Below are 19,172 nucleotides of genomic sequence, written 5' to 3' on the forward strand. Positions count from 1 at the left end.
GAAGGGGCTGCATGTGGACCCCTGCAGGTGTGAGAGACATGGGGGGCATGTGGCATCTGCCAGCACCTGGACGGTGGGTCTGTTCGGAGCTTGGGGCGTGTCTGACCCTGGGTCTCTGCTGGCCTGTCCATCTCATCTCTCAGGACTCCTAGGCCTGCCTCAAGGATCAACTGCCCGGGCTCCTGGATGGGCCCCTGGAAGGGTGAGCTTCCTGAGTCCAGGGTCCCTTGTTCCTGAGAACCAAGTACCCCCCTGTGTGGGCAAGCTGACCCAGCATTTGATGGGCCGGGGGGGGTACTACTGGGCTTGTTGGTGATGGAGGCAGTGGGTGGTGTAGACTGAGGGCTCCTAGTGATGAAGGGGGTTCCTTAGACCCCCTCCTGGCTCTGAATGTCCCCCAGCACGGGGATGGGGCACAGGACTCAGGGGATGCGGCGGGGGGAGACGGGAGTGAAGGCCGCGTCTCCCGGAGGCACCACGACCCAGCTGTGTGCCGCTCAGCTAACCACTAGGGGACACTGCCTCCCATGCAGAATGAGGACCCAGGCATCCGGCCGGCCGGGGCCCAGACGCTGCAGACTGCGCTGGGCAGGCGGACTGGCTGGCAGGGAGGCAGCGGCGGGGCTGTCTCGGGGATGGCTTGGTACTTAATTAAAACCGGGATGAAAACTGGGGTCGCCCAGGCGCACGTCCTGGCTGTTCCTGCCTGCACTGCTCGCGGGGAGCAGCTCTGTGGCAGTATTTTTTCTCTCTCTTCCTTCCCTCCTTCCGCCTGAATTAATCGTTGGCACCAGATTACAACAGATTTAGCAAACTGTAAAAAAAAAAAAAAAAGAGAGAGAGAGCGAGGAAGAGAGAAGAGAAAGGGGGAACTGACTAGGGAGAGGAGCCGGCATTTATCTACAGAAGCAAATTGCTCCTGTCGAGCCGTCCGCCTCGCCCCTCCACCCCTCCACCCCTCCACCCTCGCAGCGACGCTTGGGAAATGCGGCCCCGGAACATGTCCTCAGAAACGCTGCCGGGCACTGGCCCTGAATGGGCTTTTCCTGGGGGCGCCTGCCGAGGGCTGCATGGTGGAGGTCCCACCTCCGGGGGCAGAGTGGAGAGCTGAGTTTCCAGGGGCTGTGGGGGTGCCCAGGGCCGCTCTGAGGGGTAGTGGGGGAGATGCCTGGCTGGTCCTGAGTGGCAGGGGCGCTGGGATGAGGGGTCGGAGGCCCTGTGTGCGCAGGGGTGGCCGAGGGCAGGGATGTGTCTGTCTTATGCACTGTGTATCCCAGGGCCTGGAATGGGGCCCAGCGCACAGTAGGTACTCAGGGTCCTGCAGGATGAATGGATGATGAACCCTTGACTGAACGACTGCTCAGGAGCTGGGGTGGGTGGCAGAGGAGGGTCCAGCCTGCCAGCTGGGACTCCTGGGGATGAAATCTGCTGGCCTGAGCTGCCCTCAGGGGACGCGCCCTTCTGGGTCCCGGATCCAGCGTGAACCGAGGTGCCCTGCAGGGCCTGCCCGCAGCCGCCTGCTGCCTTTTCTGAGATGACCTTGATTTCGAACACGCCCCTCCGTGGTCAGTCCTGAGGGGCCTGGTTCTGGCTCAGGGAGCCTGGCTGCTGGTGGGCCAGACGCGGTCCCAGGATGCAGGAGTTTTGCTGTGTTCCTGAGGGCGCCCGTCCCAGTTAAAGCACGGGGTGGGATTCAGTCAGCCCAGGGCCACTGGGAGTCTAGACTGGGCTGGACTGCCCCTGCCCTGAGTGGGGGGCGGGGGGGGGGGTCCCTCACTCTCTCGGAGAAGCTGCCCATGGTGGGCCAGGCTGCAGCTGGCCACAGATGAGCCTCCAGGGCCCCAGTCCTGGCAGGGTCAGCTCCGGACGGGGAGACAGCTCTGCACCATGCTCACACCTCTTGCACGCTCACATGTGCTTTCACATGCGCTGGCATTCCTGCACACACAGCTTACACCTGTCCCTCCTAACCAGGCCTCCGTGAGCCAGCCTGAGCCGGGCTCTGAGGTCGAAGGAGCCCCACGTCCCACCCCCACTCCTGGGATGCCACTGCCAGCAAGAGATTTGAGTGGCCTCCCCCTACCCAGACCCAAGGCCCCTCCTGTGCAGCCCCCTGCCCGTCCCGCCCCCTCAGACAGGCCATCTGTAGCCCTCGCACCTTCCTGGGCCCTCTGTGGGGAAGGGGTGGGTGCAGAGGAATGAGAAGCCGGAGGGATAGCCCCTCCCCAAATTCTGCTCCAACCAGGGAGACCTGGAGATGGCCAGCCCTGCAGCCTGACCTCTGACCCCAGGGAGGGAGCTCAGCAGTCAGGCAGGGCCACCTCCCTGGAGCCAGCAGAGGGCAGGGCCGGGCCGATGCTCAGTGCTGGCCAGCCAGGGACCAGACAGAGGGCTCCTGGGAGGCGGTAGGGGTCTTGGGAGCCCTCCCCCTCCTCACAGAGGCTGTACCCCCTATAGACTTCCCGCCTGTCCCAGGGAGAAAGACCACACACACTCTCCTACCCCCCCAGTCAGAGCCTGGGGCTCTCTGTTCTTCAGTTTCCCCACTTTTGCTGACTACAAGACTCCAAAGGACCCAGCAGCACCATGGCGCTGGGGCCCTGAGCCCTGAGCCCCCCAGCTTGAGCCGTTGAGAGGGCTGGGCAGCAACCCCCCCCCCCGCCCCCAGCTTCCAGGGCTTTGGCCCACCAAGTCAGCCTGGCTTGTCTTCTTCCCCCGTGAGAGTCAGGAGACAGGGCACAGGGTGTGGAGGAGCCTGTCCCAGGCCAGGAGGAAGTCAGGGTCCAGAACGAGGCACTGGGCTGGGGAATGAAAGGGCCCGGCTCTGGCGCCTGGTGGACTTGGATTCAAATCCCATCTCTGTTACTCATCAGCTGGGCGCCCCGGGATGCCTCACCAACCCTCTCTGTGCCTGTCTCTGCCCTGCGAGATGGCAAGACAGAGCGCACTTCCCGGGATCGGTATGAAGACTAAATGCAACAATGTCCATGGAGGGGCTTCTAGGAACCAAGAGCTCCTGCACTTCAGCAAAGAGGACAGGCTCCCCCAGAAGCAAGCCCGGGATGCTGATCCTGCCCTGGGGCCCCAAGGAGCGCACACCAGCCCCGCACCCTCGGGAGCGCCCACCCTTCCTGGCTGGCGGGCTTAGGGGCATTTGCTTAGCTCCTGACTGGCCCCCTTCTTCCACAGTGGTTGGCCCCTGAGGGTAGCAGGTGGACAGATGGAGGAAAGGAGGGGACCCTAGACTGCCCAGTAGTGAGGGGGGGCAGGTGGGAGTGCGCATAATGGGGATTGAGAGAGCCGAGTCCCTGAAGGCTCCAGAAAGAGTAAGGGTTGGGGGTGGCGGGAGCGAGAGGGGTTTGGGGCCAAGTTGTGGAACAGGAGGGCATGGGGCTCTGATGTCCCTTCTGCCCAGGATGGGTCCCCTGGGGTGGGTCAGACAGGACCCCCTTGGGTGTTTACTGGGTACCTCCTGTGTGCCAGGCCTCGGGGTGGAAGCCAGGCATGGGGACAGTGTGACTCGATGCCTCCGGTGAGGCCGGCACAGAGGCCATCACGGCTGCCTTTATTGTGTGTTTGCTGTCTACACCACATGTCATGGAGCGCCGTGCTAAGGACTCTGCCTGTGCAGGATCGACTTGGGGCTCCCCAATAGCCCATTTCACAGAAGAGGAAACTGAGGTACAGACAGAGAAAGTGACCAGACCAAGGTTGCACAGCCAGGACACGGCATCTTGCCCTTTCCCCCCAATATGTGGCCGCACAAGGAGACGGTGGTCATGTCCCATAGTCGCCGACACAGATTGCCCTTGCTGTGTGCCCGCCCGGTGGTATTAACTGGATTAATCTTCCCCCAAGCCTCTGTGGTGGGCATTTCTTATCTTGAGTTGACCCCAGGAAACTGAGACACAGCTGAAGTGGTTTGTCCGGGGTCACAGCGAGCAAGGGCAGCCCTGGAGACACACTGGTTCCAGCCCTGCCAGGGCCCCTACAGACGCCCATGCAGACAGGAATCCGGGGCGCAGAGATGGCGGGTCACCCTGAGGTCTCCGGGCCCGGGCTCGAATTCTCTCACGCTTCCCCTGGACTGTGCCCATCCTCAGTCTGTCTCCTCTGGCTCAGAGCCTCGAGCCTCCTGGAGGGCCCTCCCTCTGCCCCCCACTCCTGAGGCCCCACTGTGTGCAGGGGCGGTGCTGGCCTTGATGAATGGGACTGTTATTTCATATGCATGGGGGGGGGCGGCGTCAGGGAAGGGCTCCCAGCAGAGATGCCATCTGAGCCCCACAGGGAGAGCCGGCAGGGCGGGTCCTCCAGGAGGGGTCCACTGGAGGGGTGGGGCAAGCAGAGGATTGGAGGGTGCACGGTCCGGGTGCAGCAGCGCACGCATCCTCCCTCTGGAGCATCCTTTCCAGGCCCCGCCGCTGGCCCGTGACGTCAGCAGGTGGCCCAGCTGGGCCTGGCTGCCCGCCGGTGCCCCCCGGAGAAACTCGGCGGTGCGGCGGCGCAGGAGGCCCAGGAGGGCGCGCGTGGCCCGCGGTCGCCGAGCAATCTCCATTAGGGCCCGGGAGCTGGGGCTGCAGCTCCTGGAATCCTATTAAAAGCTTTTTCATTGTTCCCTGCGATGTGCTCCGCTCCGCCGGGACCCGGGCATGTTGATAATTTATTTGTGGAAGGGAAAGGGGCGAGGAGCGCAGGAGGGAGGAGGAAATGTCATTATTTACTCAGCCGGCTTTCTGCGGTCCGGGCCCTTCGGTGGGGCAGCCGAGTAGGGGCGCAGTATCCTCCCCCAGGTCAGGAGGTGGTGGGGGGAGCAGGGCCCTGGGAGGGCCAGGGGAGGAGAGAAGCCTTGGGGGAGGTGTCCTCTGGGGTTCTGATGGCAGTGGGCCCCCCCAGGCCCAGACCTGCAGCTGAGGGGGCCTCCCACAAGCTTCGTTCAGCCCTGGACTCTGATATGGACTCGGGACACGGGGTGGCTGGGGCCTCTTGCTGCCCCAGTTTGGGCATAAGTGGGGGCTGGGGCAACCTTGCTGGGTCCTGAGGGTGCAGAGTTGAGAGATGGCTCCTGGGGTCTCTGGGGTTGGGAGGGGGAGCCGGTTGCCAGGCGGGGGTGACTGGGGGGCCCCACATCCCCCCCACCCTGGATGCCATTAAACAGGACAGGCCTCGGCCTCTCTCGGGGACGGGAAGGAATTCAGAGCCAACAGCAATGAAAACGGCAGCGACACCAGCCCCATTTCCTGAGTTCTCACTGGGTGCTGAGTGCTGAGCACCTCACTAAATTCTCACGCCGTCTCTGTGCAGGAACGCTATTATTGCCTTTTTACATGCGAGGAAACTGAGGCACAGAGGGTCACGGGCATGCAGCTTCTAAGTGGCAGGGGTGGGATTTGAACCCGGCCTCCCTCAGCAGGCTTACTGCTTCCAATGGGGGCTCCACAGAGACCCAGCCCCCCTTGGTCCCCAGCCGCCCTCTTCCAAGGTGAGGAAAGCCGGAAGAGGGAGCAGGGGTCTCCTCCCGCAGACACCTCAGTGTCGAGCTTCATTGTCACAGTGGCGCTGCGGGGCACAGGCGTGTCACTCCCTTTACAGACGAGGAAGCAGAGGCTCAGAGAGGTGACGGCATATGTACAAAGGCAAGGCAGAGCTGCATGCGAACCCAGGGTTCTGGAAGTGTCTGCTCTGCTCGGCGAAAGGCTGCCCTCCACACCCTGTGATGTCGGCGCAGCCCCAGGCAGGGTGGGCTCTGAGACTAGGACTCCACAGAGGCTCTGCTTGGCCTGAGTCCTTGGGAAAGATGAGATGCCCGGAGGAAGTCCCCCATCCCCGCCCCTCCCAGTCCTCCAGCACAGATACTGCCAGACGCTTAAAGAATTCACATTTAATCAGGTTACTCCCTGCCTCTGAGATCATCCGTGGCTCCCTATTTCCTGAAAACTCGAGTCCAAAGCCCCTGGCCTGGCATTTCAGACCTTCCCAGCCCAGCCCTGGCTGGCTCACCAGCCTCTCCTCTGGTCCCTCCCCCACTAGGCCTGTGGATGACGCGGCTCACACCTCTGAGCCTTCGACTGTGCTGTTCCTTGTGTCCAGAAGGCCACCCTCACTCCCTACATTGGGTGACTGCCACCTCCTGCATGAAGCCCTCCCTGAATGACCAGAAGAAGCCACCCTTCTTCCTGCCTCCCATCCCCCCAGCACTGGGAAGGTATGAGGGTGTAGGTGGCTGCAGGTACACATGTGCCCCACCGCCACCCCCGTTTATTCCTCCTCGTCTCCTTCCCGAGGCCAGCCAGCGAGGCACTGCTTAACCATGGAGTTGATCTAGGATTCATTAATTCATCCAACCAAGGCTTGCTGAGCCCGAGGCCCACTGATAAATGGCTTTCTCTTTACAGCAGCCCTGGAAGTGGGTGGCATCGGCTCATCTTATGGAGGAGAAACCCGAGACTCAGGCTGGTTCGGTCCCCAGGCTGAGGTCACCCAGCAAGCCTGGGGCTGCACTGGGGATGAAGTGGGTGCCAGGTAGGGTAGTGATGGGGTAGCGACCAGGCTGGCATTCCCTGGGCCCTCCCGCTGCCTGGCACCTAGTGGAGGGTTAAATGTGGTCCCCTTTGAGTCTCACAGATGCCCAGAGCAGGACGTACTTGGGAGCTCTATTTTACAGATGAGGAAACTGAGGCCAAGAGAGGGAGGAAGCAGGGAGGCAGACCCCGGCCCTGTGGCGACATCCCAAGAGCCCAGGGTTGGGAGATAGGGCTCTCCCCACATCCTGAGTGCCAGGCCAGGAGCTATCGCTCTGCGGTGGGCATGTGGGCCTGCAGCCTCCCTGGCCGGCGTCCTCTGGGTGAGAGGAGGCCGGGAGGGGGTGTGCCCTGGAGCAGGGTGGGCACGGCCCTGCCCCCACGGCAGCTGCCTGCCTGGCCCTGTGGTCTCACAGACAGACGGGGCTTGTGAGAGCCGGGGGCCTTCGAGGAGAGGCCGGCAGCTGCTCAAAGGCCTCATTGTGGCAGAAGGGCCCTCCGCGGACAGCTGCCCCCCGTCACAGGCGCAGACAGAGCCCAGCTTTGTGCCAGCGCCCTGCCCCTGCCCTGCCCTGGGGTCAGCAGGACAGAGGCCCTTGTCTGCGGGAGGCTGGAGGGCCCTGCCCTGGACCCTCCGATGGCCTAGGATGGGTGTGGTCTGCGTGGCCAGGACCCAGCTCACAGATCCGGACACGGAGGGGGCTGGCCCCTGGCCTGAGTCAGGCTTGGGGAGGGGGTGTGGCAGCTGGAGGGTTAATAATAATAAGAGTAGCAGCAATAACAACAACGAGGCGTCTGCTGTCAGGCCCTGTGTGTATCAGCTCACTCTTTCCTCATTCAGCACCACAGGCTGTGGACAGCTCCTTGCCCTAGAGGTGAGGAAACTGAGGCCCTGAGCGACGACCGGGGTGGCCAGCACAGCGGGTGAGGCGCAGACTGCATCTTAACTGTGGCTTCCCCACCTGGTCCTGCCTCAGGCTTCCCTTCGGGGCAAGTGGGATGGGTGAGGCACACAGTCTCAGGCCGGGGATGGTGGAGAAGGTGATGGAGCCCCTGGAAGAGCCTGAGGGATTTTGGAGCTGAGCCTCCCCGCGCTGAGACTCACTCCTGGAAGGCCCCTGAGACCATTGTGTTGTTCCGCCATTGTAGTCAGAGAAACTGAGGCACAGAGAGGGGAAAAGGGACAGACCCAGGTCCCACAGCCAAAGGCGATGCTATTCACCCGGATGCCACCCGCTGGTCCTGGCAGGGGTTGGGGGTGGGGGGATCACAGCACACTCTGAGCTCTTCCCGTGTGCCAGGCCCGTGCTGAGCATTTCTCTGCATAACTCATAATGCTCACTAGGACCTTATAAGAAAAGTACTATCCTTATCCTCGTGCTCCAAATGAGGAAACTGAGGCAGCTGCCTGCAGGCCACACCCCTGGGGTCAGATTCCGTGAGCAGTCAAGGACTCCTAGCTCAGCTGGTTCAACCAGCCCCTCCTGCACCTCCCATGCCTCCTGCAGGACCCCCAGCTCGCCTTCTCATCCTGAGCTGGATGGGTTTCTCCATCTGTGAAATGGGCGCCAAGCCCTTCCTACGGGACCCAGAGGTGAAGTCCGTCTGCAGACCCCCTTATTGCTAGGGCTGGGTCCTCCCCGCTTGTTCTGCCCTTGAAAGGTTCTGTCCCAGACCCAGATCCCACAGCCCTGGGGAGGAGGCCGCAGAACCTCGTGGCCTGGGGATCGCTCACGGCCAGCCCGGACCTGGATGTTGGATTGGAAATAATTAATGCTATTAATATTCATCACCAGCAGCCTGGTGAAATGATGAGGCCGATTATCTGCTCTTCCCCTGGGTTCTCTCCCAAGGACTGGAAATCAGGCCCCTGAGCCCTCATGCCCCAGTGCCTTCTGGCCAGGGCGCAGGTGACCCCTGCAGGGCAGCCAGGTGCCAGGCTCCCAGCCCCTTCCTCACTCTGACCCTCATACCAGCCTGGGGGGTGGGTGGGGGCTGGTGGCCCCATTTCCCACACGGGGACCTGAGACCCAGAGAGATTAAGCAGCTCCCCAAGGAGCCCCGAGAACTTGGCCCCAGGCTTGACTCCCAGTCCAGTGCTCTCCCTACCCGCCCTTCTGGAAATGTGCAGGTTGCACGAGGGCAGCGGGATGAGGGCAGCGGGATGAGGCCAGCGACACGGCCTGCCTGCTAGCTGATGGGCGGAGTCTTGTACAGCCCCCGGCAGGACTCCCTGAAGAGCCTGACTTCTGGGCTCTGGTCCCGTGTGGTCCTGGATGCTTCCGTGCCTGCACCCTCTCTGTGCTTCAGTCCCCACGGGTTACCTGGCAGGACAGTCCCCTCACAGGGCTGCGTGCCAGCCTGGCACAGCGAGGGCTACACGGCGGTTGCTTGACATCACCAGCCCACAGACAGGTTCTGAGCACTTTGCTTTTTGGGGGGCACTGTGCCGGGTCCCGGGGGATTCAGCCCCGCCCTGCACCGGAAGATTCTAAGGGGACAGACAGGCAGGTTCTCGTGCCCAGGGTAAACCACACATGCCTGCTGGGGCTCGGTGCACCCAGCAGACGGGCTGCTGGCCCTGGGCGGGGTCGCAGGCGGGGTTCTGACTCGCAGGGGACCAGCGGGCCCTGACTGCCAAGGCGCACTCTCCTACGCCCTGCTGTCCCAGCAGGACCTCCCGCACTTGCAGCCTTGCTGGTCCACATCCGAGGCCTTCTCCTTGTAGGCGGCTTACCTGTCCCCTCGGCCCCCACGCCTGAGTCTTCCTCAGGGGGTCAGCCTGATGTCCCCCATACACTCCAGGGCTTCAGGCCCAAGTACTGTGCTCACCCCCCTGGGTGCAGCTCCCAGGGCCACTCGAGTCCCCCTGGCCACTCATCTAACCACCTCTCCAGGCCTCGGTTTCCTCATCTGTCACATGGGGCCAGCGATGCCATGATAGGATGGTGCAGCAGAAGCCTTGCACCACGTGGGTGCCCCATCAGGGAGGGAAGGGGCTGGTCCCTCTGGGTGAAGCGACTCCTGGAGGACACCAGCGTTCACAGCCCTCCAGGTGCCCAAGTAGATGATGGGGTGGGCACGTGGGTCTGCGATTCAGGCAGGAGCTGGGGTGGGGCAGGGGACTTGGGCGGCTTGGCCTGACACTGTCGGTGGTGACGGCCTCATGGCCGCCCCCCTCTCCCCAGGGGCCTGGTGCTGATGGAGTCTCATCCTGACAGGGCGGGGGCATCCTCGTGGGAACCTCGCTCCTGGTTTCCGGGCGGGCGGCTGAGCTGCCGGACGGGCATGCTAACAGCTGTTTGCACAGAGACTGAATCTATCCTGGTGTGACAGACGGCCAAGCGCCGCCACCAGTGCGGTGTCAGTGTGGAGAAGGCCGCGAGCTGACGGCTGTGTGGACGCTGGCCCTGGGCTGGCCAGACTGCCGAGGTCCCATCCATCAGCTGGGCAGGGCTGGGGCTTGGACCCTCAGGGGTTCCGCCCTCACAAATCCTTCTGTATCCTGAACCCATGGACAGAGTGCCCGTGGGCTCTGGTCTCACTCCCTGCCTGCCTCCCAGGATGCTGGGGCCTAACTGGGCTCCCCTGGATCTTGGGGGCCACCCCCACCCCATCCTGAGTCCTGTCTTTCCTCTCTAGGGGGCTGCGAGAGGCGCAGGGAGTGACTATTCTGAGGCCACTTGGTCCCCGGGCACTGTTATGTGTTTATGCCATTCCTTCTCGGATTAGACGTTGTCCAGGTCAGAGGTGGGGGCCGCTCGTGAACCTGGCTGGCGTCTTGGGCAGCGTTTGGGGGAACTGGAGGGCAGGGTCCTGACACCACAGCTATTCCTTCCTTGGAGGATGCCCCCATCCCCCTCTGTCCAGAGAGAGTGCCCTCAGGGCCAGGATGGCTCTGGATAAGCCCCCTGGAGCTTCAGGTCTAAAATGGGGATGCTCAGGTCCAAAGCTGGAAGGGTGGCGGGAAGCTCAAGTGAATATTGTCTGGAAAAAAATCTTTCTGAGCTGTGAGGCCTTGTAAAGATGTAGGGAGTTGTGAGAATTATTCCCCTTCGGCTGTGGGAGAGGTTTGAGGCATCGAAGCAGAGATGCAGCCTCTTGGGAGGTGGGATCAGAGTGGCACACGAGCCTCCACTCCTTACCCACTGCCCCAGGCAGACATGGCTAATCGATCCCAGCACTCTCTCCTGCTGAGCAGGGGGGAGGGCCCGCCTGGGAAGGGAAGCTGCCTGGCTGCCTCGGCCATCTCACCCTTCCGGCCCCGTTAACCTTTATCAGCTGCAACCTGCCTGTGCCTGGTCTAATTAGGGCTGCTGACATTCTGGGCTCTTAACTGCAGCCAAGCGGTTCAGGTGCATGTGGGATTTCCAATTCTCGCCAGCACGCTCAGCCAGACTGAGGGGGGTGTGGGGCCGGGCAGAGGGTCAGCGGTCACCAGGCCGATGGAGGCCGGGGGCTGCCAGAGCCGAGAGCTGGGCTCAGGGCCCTAGGATAGGCATGCTGGGGGCAGGCGGGCAGGCCCCCTCCTCGGCTCCAGGGCTGCCTCCGCACAGGCTCGTGCCTCATTAGGAGGTAGTTCTGCTGGCTTCCAGGTTACCCTTTTAATTAAGTCAATTAATTAGTGCCTTTAATGAAGCAGATTAACCAGGCCGGGCTCTGCAAACAGGGCTGTCGGAGCTCACAGCTTCCTGCAGGTCGGGGGTTTGGAGGTGGCTGCTAGGCCAGGCCTGCAGTCTTGGGGGCCGAGGGGGTGGGTCAGGCTGGGCCAGGATGTCTGTGTCCCCCACGGGAGTGAGGCCAGGAACCCAGGCCTAGGGGGAGGCAGGGCTGGTCTGAGGCTGCAGGGACCCCTCTGGACCCAGATGCCTCAGCATCAACAGCCCAGAGCTGGAGTGGGCGGTGGCGGGAGGACACAGGGACCCTGCCCTGGGGAGCCACAAGGGACGTTTGCTCAGTGGGGTCCTCAGCAATCACAGTGGGCTGTGATTGCCTCGGGGAGGGGGTTTGGGGGAACTGGAGTTCCTGCCCCCCTTCTCTGGCCCTCCCCTCTCTGGCTGCTCCCAGCCCTGCGGGGCTGTGGGCTGAGCAGGACCCTGGTGGTCCTTGGCTCTGCACAGCCACCCCTTCTAGAGCCCCCCACTCGCCTGCAGATGGGAAGAGACTGGGAGAGGGACTCAGGCTGCTCAGGGCCACCTGGGAGCTAGTGACCGGGCTGAGATGTAAGGCCACGTCCTGGGTTCCTTCCACGCCACCCTGTCCACCACCTCGCTGGCCTGGCGTCGGCCTCCTTACCGAGCGCCTCCTGTGGACTAGGCACCGTGCTCCACTGGGGTGATGCCACTGACTCCCGTCTCTGGCCCCGTTCAGGAAGGGAGGCCGGGCCCGGGGTGGCGGGAGGCGCCCCCACCTGTGAATGGCCCTGAGTTTCTCCCGCCAGGCAGGAGAGAGGAGTGGGTACCAGCCGGAGCTGGAGGTCCCAGCTCAGAGAGGAGCCGCAGGAAGAGGCCAAGGAGGTCCCCAGCTCCCCGGAGACGTCTTTATGACACGGGGACCCACGGGTGTCGTGGACAGGGTGAGGCTCAAACACACTTCTGCCCTTAGTGCACCTGGGAAAGGGCGCGGGAGTGAGCGGGCCTCCCGGGCTGGGACAGACGGCAGCTGCTCTAGGATGGCGGGGCCGCGAGGAGAGAGCTGGCTCAGCCGTGACGGGAAAGACTTAGGTTAGACGGAGGAAGGACTGCCTGACAGTGGAGATTATGAACAACTTAGCAAAGGACGGCGGCGGCCGCTTCCCCGGGAGACCGAGTGCCTCGGCAGAGGGCTGGAGCCCAGCACTTTGGAAAGCACGCTGCCCTGTAAACCCGGCGTGGGGTTTCCAGCAGATGTCCACGAAGTGGGCGCAGGGCTCCCCGTAGGATGCGCTCGGGGCCCTCACCCCCTCCCAGTCCAGAGGAGTGCAGGCTGGCAGCCAGCCAGTGGGCCCGGGAGGGTCTAGGCACCAGAACCCTGCGGGGCCTCAGTTTCCTCATCCTTTAAACGGGCGAGTGCTTCGGGGCGGGGGAGGGGGAGACAACCTCATCTCTCACTGCTCAGAGGAGACAGAAACTGCCTCTGTCTTGCTACCCGCCCTACAGACATTCTTGCTCCTGGCCTCCACCCGCCCTGTCCAGCCCCTTCCTGCCTTGGTGGGTCCTCCCTTTGTCACTCATCCTCCCTCTTCTCGAGGGGCCACCCCATCTCCCGTGGTACTTTCCAGCCAGCTTCTAAGGATGTTTCGTGTGTCCTGTTAAAAACAACCCCCCAAATCTCCTTTCCCCCTCCAGCTTCTGCTCTCTCTCTCTGCCCCCTCATAGCCGAATTTCTAGAAACGGTTGATGAATCTCCTGCCATTTCTCAACCCACAGCAGTCTGGCTCCCACCTGCCTTTTCCATGTTGACATCGCCTCCTCCAGGAAGCCTTCCCTGCTTCCCCCAGCCTGGTCTGGAAGTTGACCCTCATCACGGCCAACTGGTGTGTCCTGAGAGCAGCCCTGGGCCTTGGTTGTCCCCGAATGGGCCCTGCGCAGCACAAGGGCTGGCATGGAGCCCAGCTCGCATGAGGCGCTCCTCTGGGGACAGAGCAGAGTGAGGGCAGCCAGTAGCTTTGTCTCCGATTTACCTTGAGAGGGACACGGTGGGGTGGGTGGGAGACAGGAAGGGGAACAAGTGTCATTGTCACGCTCAGAGACATTTCTTTAAATACCAGCTGGAAGCAGCCAGTTCCTGGGTGGGTGGAGTCACCCTTCATTAGCGGGAACCACAGGGGCCAGGCACCTCGCACAGGCCAGGGTGGGAGTGGGCAGTCACATGGTTCCCCGACATGGGGCCAAGGAGAAGCTGGGGAGCATCTCACCTGGGTCTTTCCCCAGCACTGCGCACAGTGTGACATTCTCTCTATCTATGGATGCGTGGTGGATGGGGGGTGGAGTGCCAGGTGTAGTCCCTGCTTTTCTGCACTGCCTCAGTTTATCCCTCCATACAGAGGGCACTGGTCCGGGTGACATCTTAGCACAGGCCTGGCTGGTGACTGCTGGGTGTGCTCTTGTCCCTCCAGGGCTGCTGGAGCAGGCAGGGCCCAGTGGGGTGGGGACAGAGGCCACGCTGGCTGCTGCTGATGGCCACACAGCAAGGCACCTAGGGAGCTCATGTGAGCCATGGGCCTCCCATCCACAAAATGGGAGCACAGTGTGCCCTGGCTGTGCGGAAGGGTTGGAGGAGGAGGTATTAAGAGAGGAGGAAGAGGAAAAGGAGCTCAGGAGTCTGTTCTGAAGCTCCCCTCAATATGGAGCCAAGGCGGGTGGGACCACAGACCCCTTTGCTCTTGGTCCTCCGGGCCATCCTGGCCTGGATGCTGTTGTCTGTTTGGCTTTGCTGGAGGAGCTGTGGCAGGCGAGCCCATGGGAGAGGCGGAGGGAGCCGGACCTCAGCCCTGCTCTGCAGGGTCCCCGGGGCACAGCCACTCCCACTGCCCAGCTCCCCTCCACTGCTTCCTGCTTCCCCTCCCCCAGGCTCTGCTTCAGCGGCAGAAGGAACAGGCCCTCCCTCCTAGTGGAAATTCACACCCACAGCCCAACCAAGCTGTCTGCAGGGAGGAGGGGTGAGGCGGGGGAGCAGCTGCAGGAACAGGAGGCTCTGGGAGGCAGTGGACAGACTGACGGGGAGACGGAGCCCAGGCCTCCATCTGTGAGTGACAGCCGGGGGCCAGGTGGGTGGCCAGCCCCACCCCGCCCCCAGCCCAGACTTCACGCATGGCCCTGAGGGATGGGGGTGGGTGGTGAGTCCTGAGTCTGGGTGGCGGCTGGCAGGGCTGGCTGTGATGAAGACACACGGCCAACAGGTCGTGGGAGAGATGGAACCCCCAGGGCAGGCTTCACCGGGACAGCTGAGAACCCAGCGGGGGTGCTAGGCCCCAATCCTGGGGTCTCCATGAGGTGGGGCAGGGGTGGTGTGAACCTTGGGCTGAAGTCAGGGGTCCAAGGTACCCGGTGAAGGGCCTGTCCCACCCCTTTGGAAAGACCCCCAGTCTGTTTTATAAATCACGTCTATACCCCCTCGGACTCAAGGCCCCGGGCTCGGGGCTGGTCTACACCCCAGGCTCACTGCCACAAGGATGGCCTTCCTTTTGCCCTCTGCTCCAGCATTACCTCCCCCAGGAAGCCTCCTGTGGCCACCCCAGCCGCCAGGCCTCTCCCTGCTGGCCAGTCTGCGCCACAGCAGTTATCACTAAACACGGCTTTCTGTGTGCTCATCCGAGTCCTTAGCTCTGATGGCCCTGGCGGGCCCCTGTCCACTCTGGGCCTCAGCTAGCCCCAAGTTTACAAGGCTGGGACAAAGGAGAGGAACAAGGTCTCTGGGGTCAGCTGGCTAGGGGCTGGATTTAGGGGAGCGGACAGCCCACTGCCTGCTCCTCCCACTGTGGACTGAGAGCAGGTGGGGTCCCTGTGCTCAGGCCAGAGGGATGGGGACCCCCAGATCTGCCCTGTCCAGCTCCTGCTCGGGCAGCAGTTTCAGGTGCAGAGGTGGAATCAGAACCTTGTGGGCAGGGACCGCTCGGTGCCAGGCTCCGTGTCGGCTCCGAGGACAGAGAGGAGCCAGACAGAGGCAGTCCCGGCCCTCAGGAAGCTCCCAGCTAGTCAGGAAGCCTGTAGTCTCCAGGGCCATGAGGCCACCATGACCCCTTTCCAGATGGAGAGAGAGGGGCAGTGGGCTGACATCCTGAGGCTGTCGGGCTGGTGAATCCTGGAGCAGGACCTTGACCCTGGGGCCTTGACTCCAGGTGCATCTCCTCTCTGCCTGCTTGAAGGGGGTCTTCAAATGGAAGGGGACTCTCATATGTCTCTGTGGTCCCCAGGGGGCACGTAAGTGTGTGTGGTGGGAGGGCGGCCCCGCCCCAGCCCCCATCACCCCTCGGGCCACAGTGGAGGGCTGAGTCAAGAGAGGGAGCTGCAGGGTCCCCCTCTCTCTGTCTACAGACCTAAGGGAGACCTTCCCGGGAAGAGGGGCCTGACAAGGCCCGGGTGCTGGGGCTCCTGCAGGGGGAGGAGGAAGGGGGCAGTCCCTTGTTGAGGATTTACTCTGTGCTCAGCGCCCTGCTGGGCGTTGTGTTCATGAGCCCCGTGAATTCTCACAAGAAGCCTGGGAGCAGGCCCCAGTACCCCACTTTACCGAGGCGAGAGCGGAGGCACGAATCTGAACTCAGGCGGGTCCAAGCTCAGGTGGTTCTCTTTCCACCGTGCCACCCCTGGGTGTGGCTGCCCAGACAGCACTGCCCGGCCTCCCCATCTCTGGTCCAGAAGGGTGGCCCAGCCCCCGCCTCACTTCAGCTCTCCTGGGACACCGGCCCCTCCTGGATCTGTGAGCCACAGAGTGTTCTGGTAATCCGGCTGCCTTAGGTACAAGTGCAACCTCATTACAGTGCTATTTTCCTAATACATGACACCCCATCTCAGCCCCCAGCGGTGCTGCATTTCTGAGTGTTGTCCACCCACGGAATTATTAATCCTCTCATTTGGCGGCCGGTAGAGGGGGCGGGGGATCTGAGCAGGGTGACCTGCTCCTCCTGCCTCGAGAAAGCCCTGAGATGAGGCAGCTGGGGACTACTGCCAGCGGGGTTTCGGTTTAACCATCACCTGTGGGTGCGGCCTGGCACCTGCTCCCTGTCTGCCAGGCCTGGCTGGGGGCACATGCAGCTGCTCACCTGGATCGGGGAGTATGAGAGCAGGCTCTCTCCAGGCAGCAGATGCCCCAGGCCTAGAGATGCTGTGAGGACACGGGGAGAGGGCCACAGCAGAGCCAGCAGCTGCTGGGTGCAGCGGGCATGGCCCTGTAATTGGGCAGCCTGTTCCCAGATAAGGCCGATGACACTGAACAGCTTCCCGCACCACACAGGCTGCGGCCGCTCATTTCCTGCTCCCGCAGCCGGCGATGCCAATTACCTCGCCTCCTGCCCGCCAGCGGCGGCTTCTGGGGCCGCCAGATGATTCCTCTGTCATCAGCCAGGCCTGGATCCTCTCTGGAGGGCGCGCAGGCGTGGAGAGGGCAGCGGGGGGTGAGTAGGACCAGTGATGTCCCCCAAACTCCCGCACTGGGCATGGTCGGAAAGGGGGGTGACACACGGACCCGGGCCACCCTGGGAGGCCCCAGAATGGGCTCGCTGTTTGCTGAATGGGCTGGGGAGCCGGCGAGTGGGCGTGTGAACACGGAGCTTTGCCCACCCCTGATTTTCCAGCAGCGGCGCAGCCTGGCCCTCCCCTCCATCTGCCTGCTTCTCCTCTCCCCTCCCCGGCCGTGCTTTAGACCCAGTGGACCTGAGCCCCCCTGTGAGACCTGGACAAGTCATTGCGCCCCTCGCAAACTTGTCTGTAACCCGGGGTGAGGAGGCAGTGAGGACTGGGGGAGATGAGACCTCAGAGCGGAGGGGATGTGCTCCTACATTAGGACCCGACACTCAAATCTCACTCAATGGATGAGGATGGGCACCCATTTTGCACTGGGGGAAACTGAGGCTCACACATGGGATTGGCCATTGTGAAAGGACGGAACAGCCTCTGGCCCTTCTCCTCCACTGCGACCACCACAGAGACTTGGGGGAGGAGGGGCAAGGGGCAGCCGGTCTGAGGGGGCTTAGGTTGGCTCCAGACTCCTGTCACCCCGCGGGGGAGGGGGAGAAGCACTGGGAGGTGCAGGCTGTGAAGAGGGGACGTGCGGGTCCAGCTCCGCTCAGGGTGGACGTGGCCAGCCCCTGACTGGGGAGGTGGTGACTGGGGAGCACCTATGCCCAGAGGGGTGCAGCAGAGCGGGCTGCCATGCTACCTGGAGGGGCAGTGGGAGAGGTGCCCCCTAGCGTGGGAGGGAAGGTGGGCTCACTTGCTCCACGGGGGCATTCCCAGAGCCTTCCACAGCCCACCCTCAAGGCTCGGGACCCCCAGGCCATCCCGGCCTGCAAGGCAGTCCACACAGAGGCCGTGGGCAGGGAGGTGTCTGGGGGGCCAGAATGGCCTCAGCCCTGTGGTGGTGCACATAGGGAAACTGAGGCCCAGAGAGAGATAGATCACCCAGCCACTCCAGGCCAGTCAAACCCAGCCTTCCCTCCAGGCCTGGGTCGGCTCCCTCTCCAAGGGGTCTCAGAGGCGCATTGGAGGTGGAGCCGGGGAGCTTGACCTCGAGATGCCCGCCCCTAGGCGTTGATTGGTTGCCACGCCCCACCCTGACCCAATAGGAAAAGGACCTCGACCCGGGTGCCCCGCCTCCGCAGGGCCGGGCGCTGGTCCCCTCGCCCGGAAGGCCCCGCGCGCAGGGAAGGGAGGCGCGCGGGCGGCGCACCGACGGCTTGGGACCCCCTCCCACTCGGCGGGGGGAGCAAGCGAACAACTCCCTAAGGGGCAACTAACAGACCAATTAAGCTGCCAATAAAAAATTTAATCAAGTAATAATGCACCTTACTTTGTTTAATTAGTGTTCTGTCAAGTGAATGAATATTTAAGGCGCGGGTGGCGGTGCCAGCATCTGCCCACCGGGCAGAGAGGCCGAGCCCACATTTCAATCGGCCTGACAGCTCCCCACGCGGGCACTGATCGCCACCCAGGAGGCTCGAGAGCGCGGGGCGCAGCGGGGAGCTCTCCGTCATGCGCAGGCCAACCGCCCCCAGCCCCGTCTGGGCCTCAGTTTCCTCATCTGTAAAATGGGGGCAGGAGTCCAGGAGAGCTCTGGCAGTCCTAAAAATCACTTTGGATTGATTTCGTTTCTGGGCCCCAGGCGAGTGCGGAAGGCATTTGGGGCCTGGGAGCCCGGTGCGCTGCATGCGTCCCCAAAGTCTACGCCCCAAGGATGCCCGGAGGCTGTCAGCTCTGTGGCTACAAGGTCAGAGCCGCGTGTGCCTGGGAGGGGGGACCTGGAAAAGACCCCCGCCCGGCGATACCCTGGGAGATGGTCCCTCCACGAGCCCGCAGCCTGGGGACCGAGAGTGGGCCCATCTGGACTATTCTTCCGTTCACTCGTCCTTTCATTCACTCAACAACCTGGGGGCCTGTGCTCTGTGCCGAGTCCAGTGTTTCTTTCCCTGGAAAACGCTGACTTGCGCCGCCTCTGGAAGGCCTGGTCTTGGAACCTTGCAGCCGCCAGGTCGACCCGGTTTCAGCTCGTCTCTCCCCCTGCCGGCGGGTGGGTGGTGGCCAGAGCCCTCGGGCCCGGAGTGTCGGCCCCGCCCCGCGGGCTCATTTGCATATTCATAACCGGGGCGGGCATGCGCACCACGGCGGGGCGGGTGGTGTCTCCCTCCCCGACCCGGGCATCCCTAACCGAGGCCCCTTCCTCCCTTTCCTTCGTGGAAAGGGCCAGGCGCCTCCCGCCGCCCCCCGCAACCACCTGAGAGCCTCGCGCTGGAAGGACTTTGGTAATTATTTGTTTCAGTTGAGCTGTTTTCAGTCTAGGCTAGGCTGAGTCTTGTAATGAGTATGGATTTGCCAGTAAATAAGTCCCCCGCTTCTAACCCCTGTAATAAATGCATTTGGAGTAATCTGGCGATCACGCGGTGTAATTGCTGGCTGTCAGGGCAGATGGATGCGCCGCGCGCTGACTTTGCCGCCGTCCGCCCTTCCTTCACGCTGCGCCTGC

At 62.9% G+C, this 19,172-nt stretch overlaps 2 protein-coding genes across 3 annotated transcripts in view; one reads left to right on the forward strand and one right to left on the reverse strand.

Annotated features, from left to right (window-relative positions):
* Nucleotides 1-19,172, reverse strand: part of MACROD1 (mono-ADP ribosylhydrolase 1) — a 146,204-nt gene that overhangs the window by 36,177 nt on the left and 90,855 nt on the right. The window lies entirely within an intron of this gene.
* FLRT1 (fibronectin leucine rich transmembrane protein 1) overlaps nt 1-19,172 on the forward strand; it is a 76,110-nt gene that overhangs the window by 4,575 nt on the left and 52,363 nt on the right. The window lies entirely within an intron of this gene.

This window comes from Equus przewalskii, chromosome 11 (genome assembly GCF_037783145.1).
Source record: "Equus przewalskii isolate Varuska chromosome 11, EquPr2, whole genome shotgun sequence".
Lineage (NCBI taxonomy): Eukaryota > Metazoa > Chordata > Mammalia > Perissodactyla > Equidae > Equus > Equus przewalskii.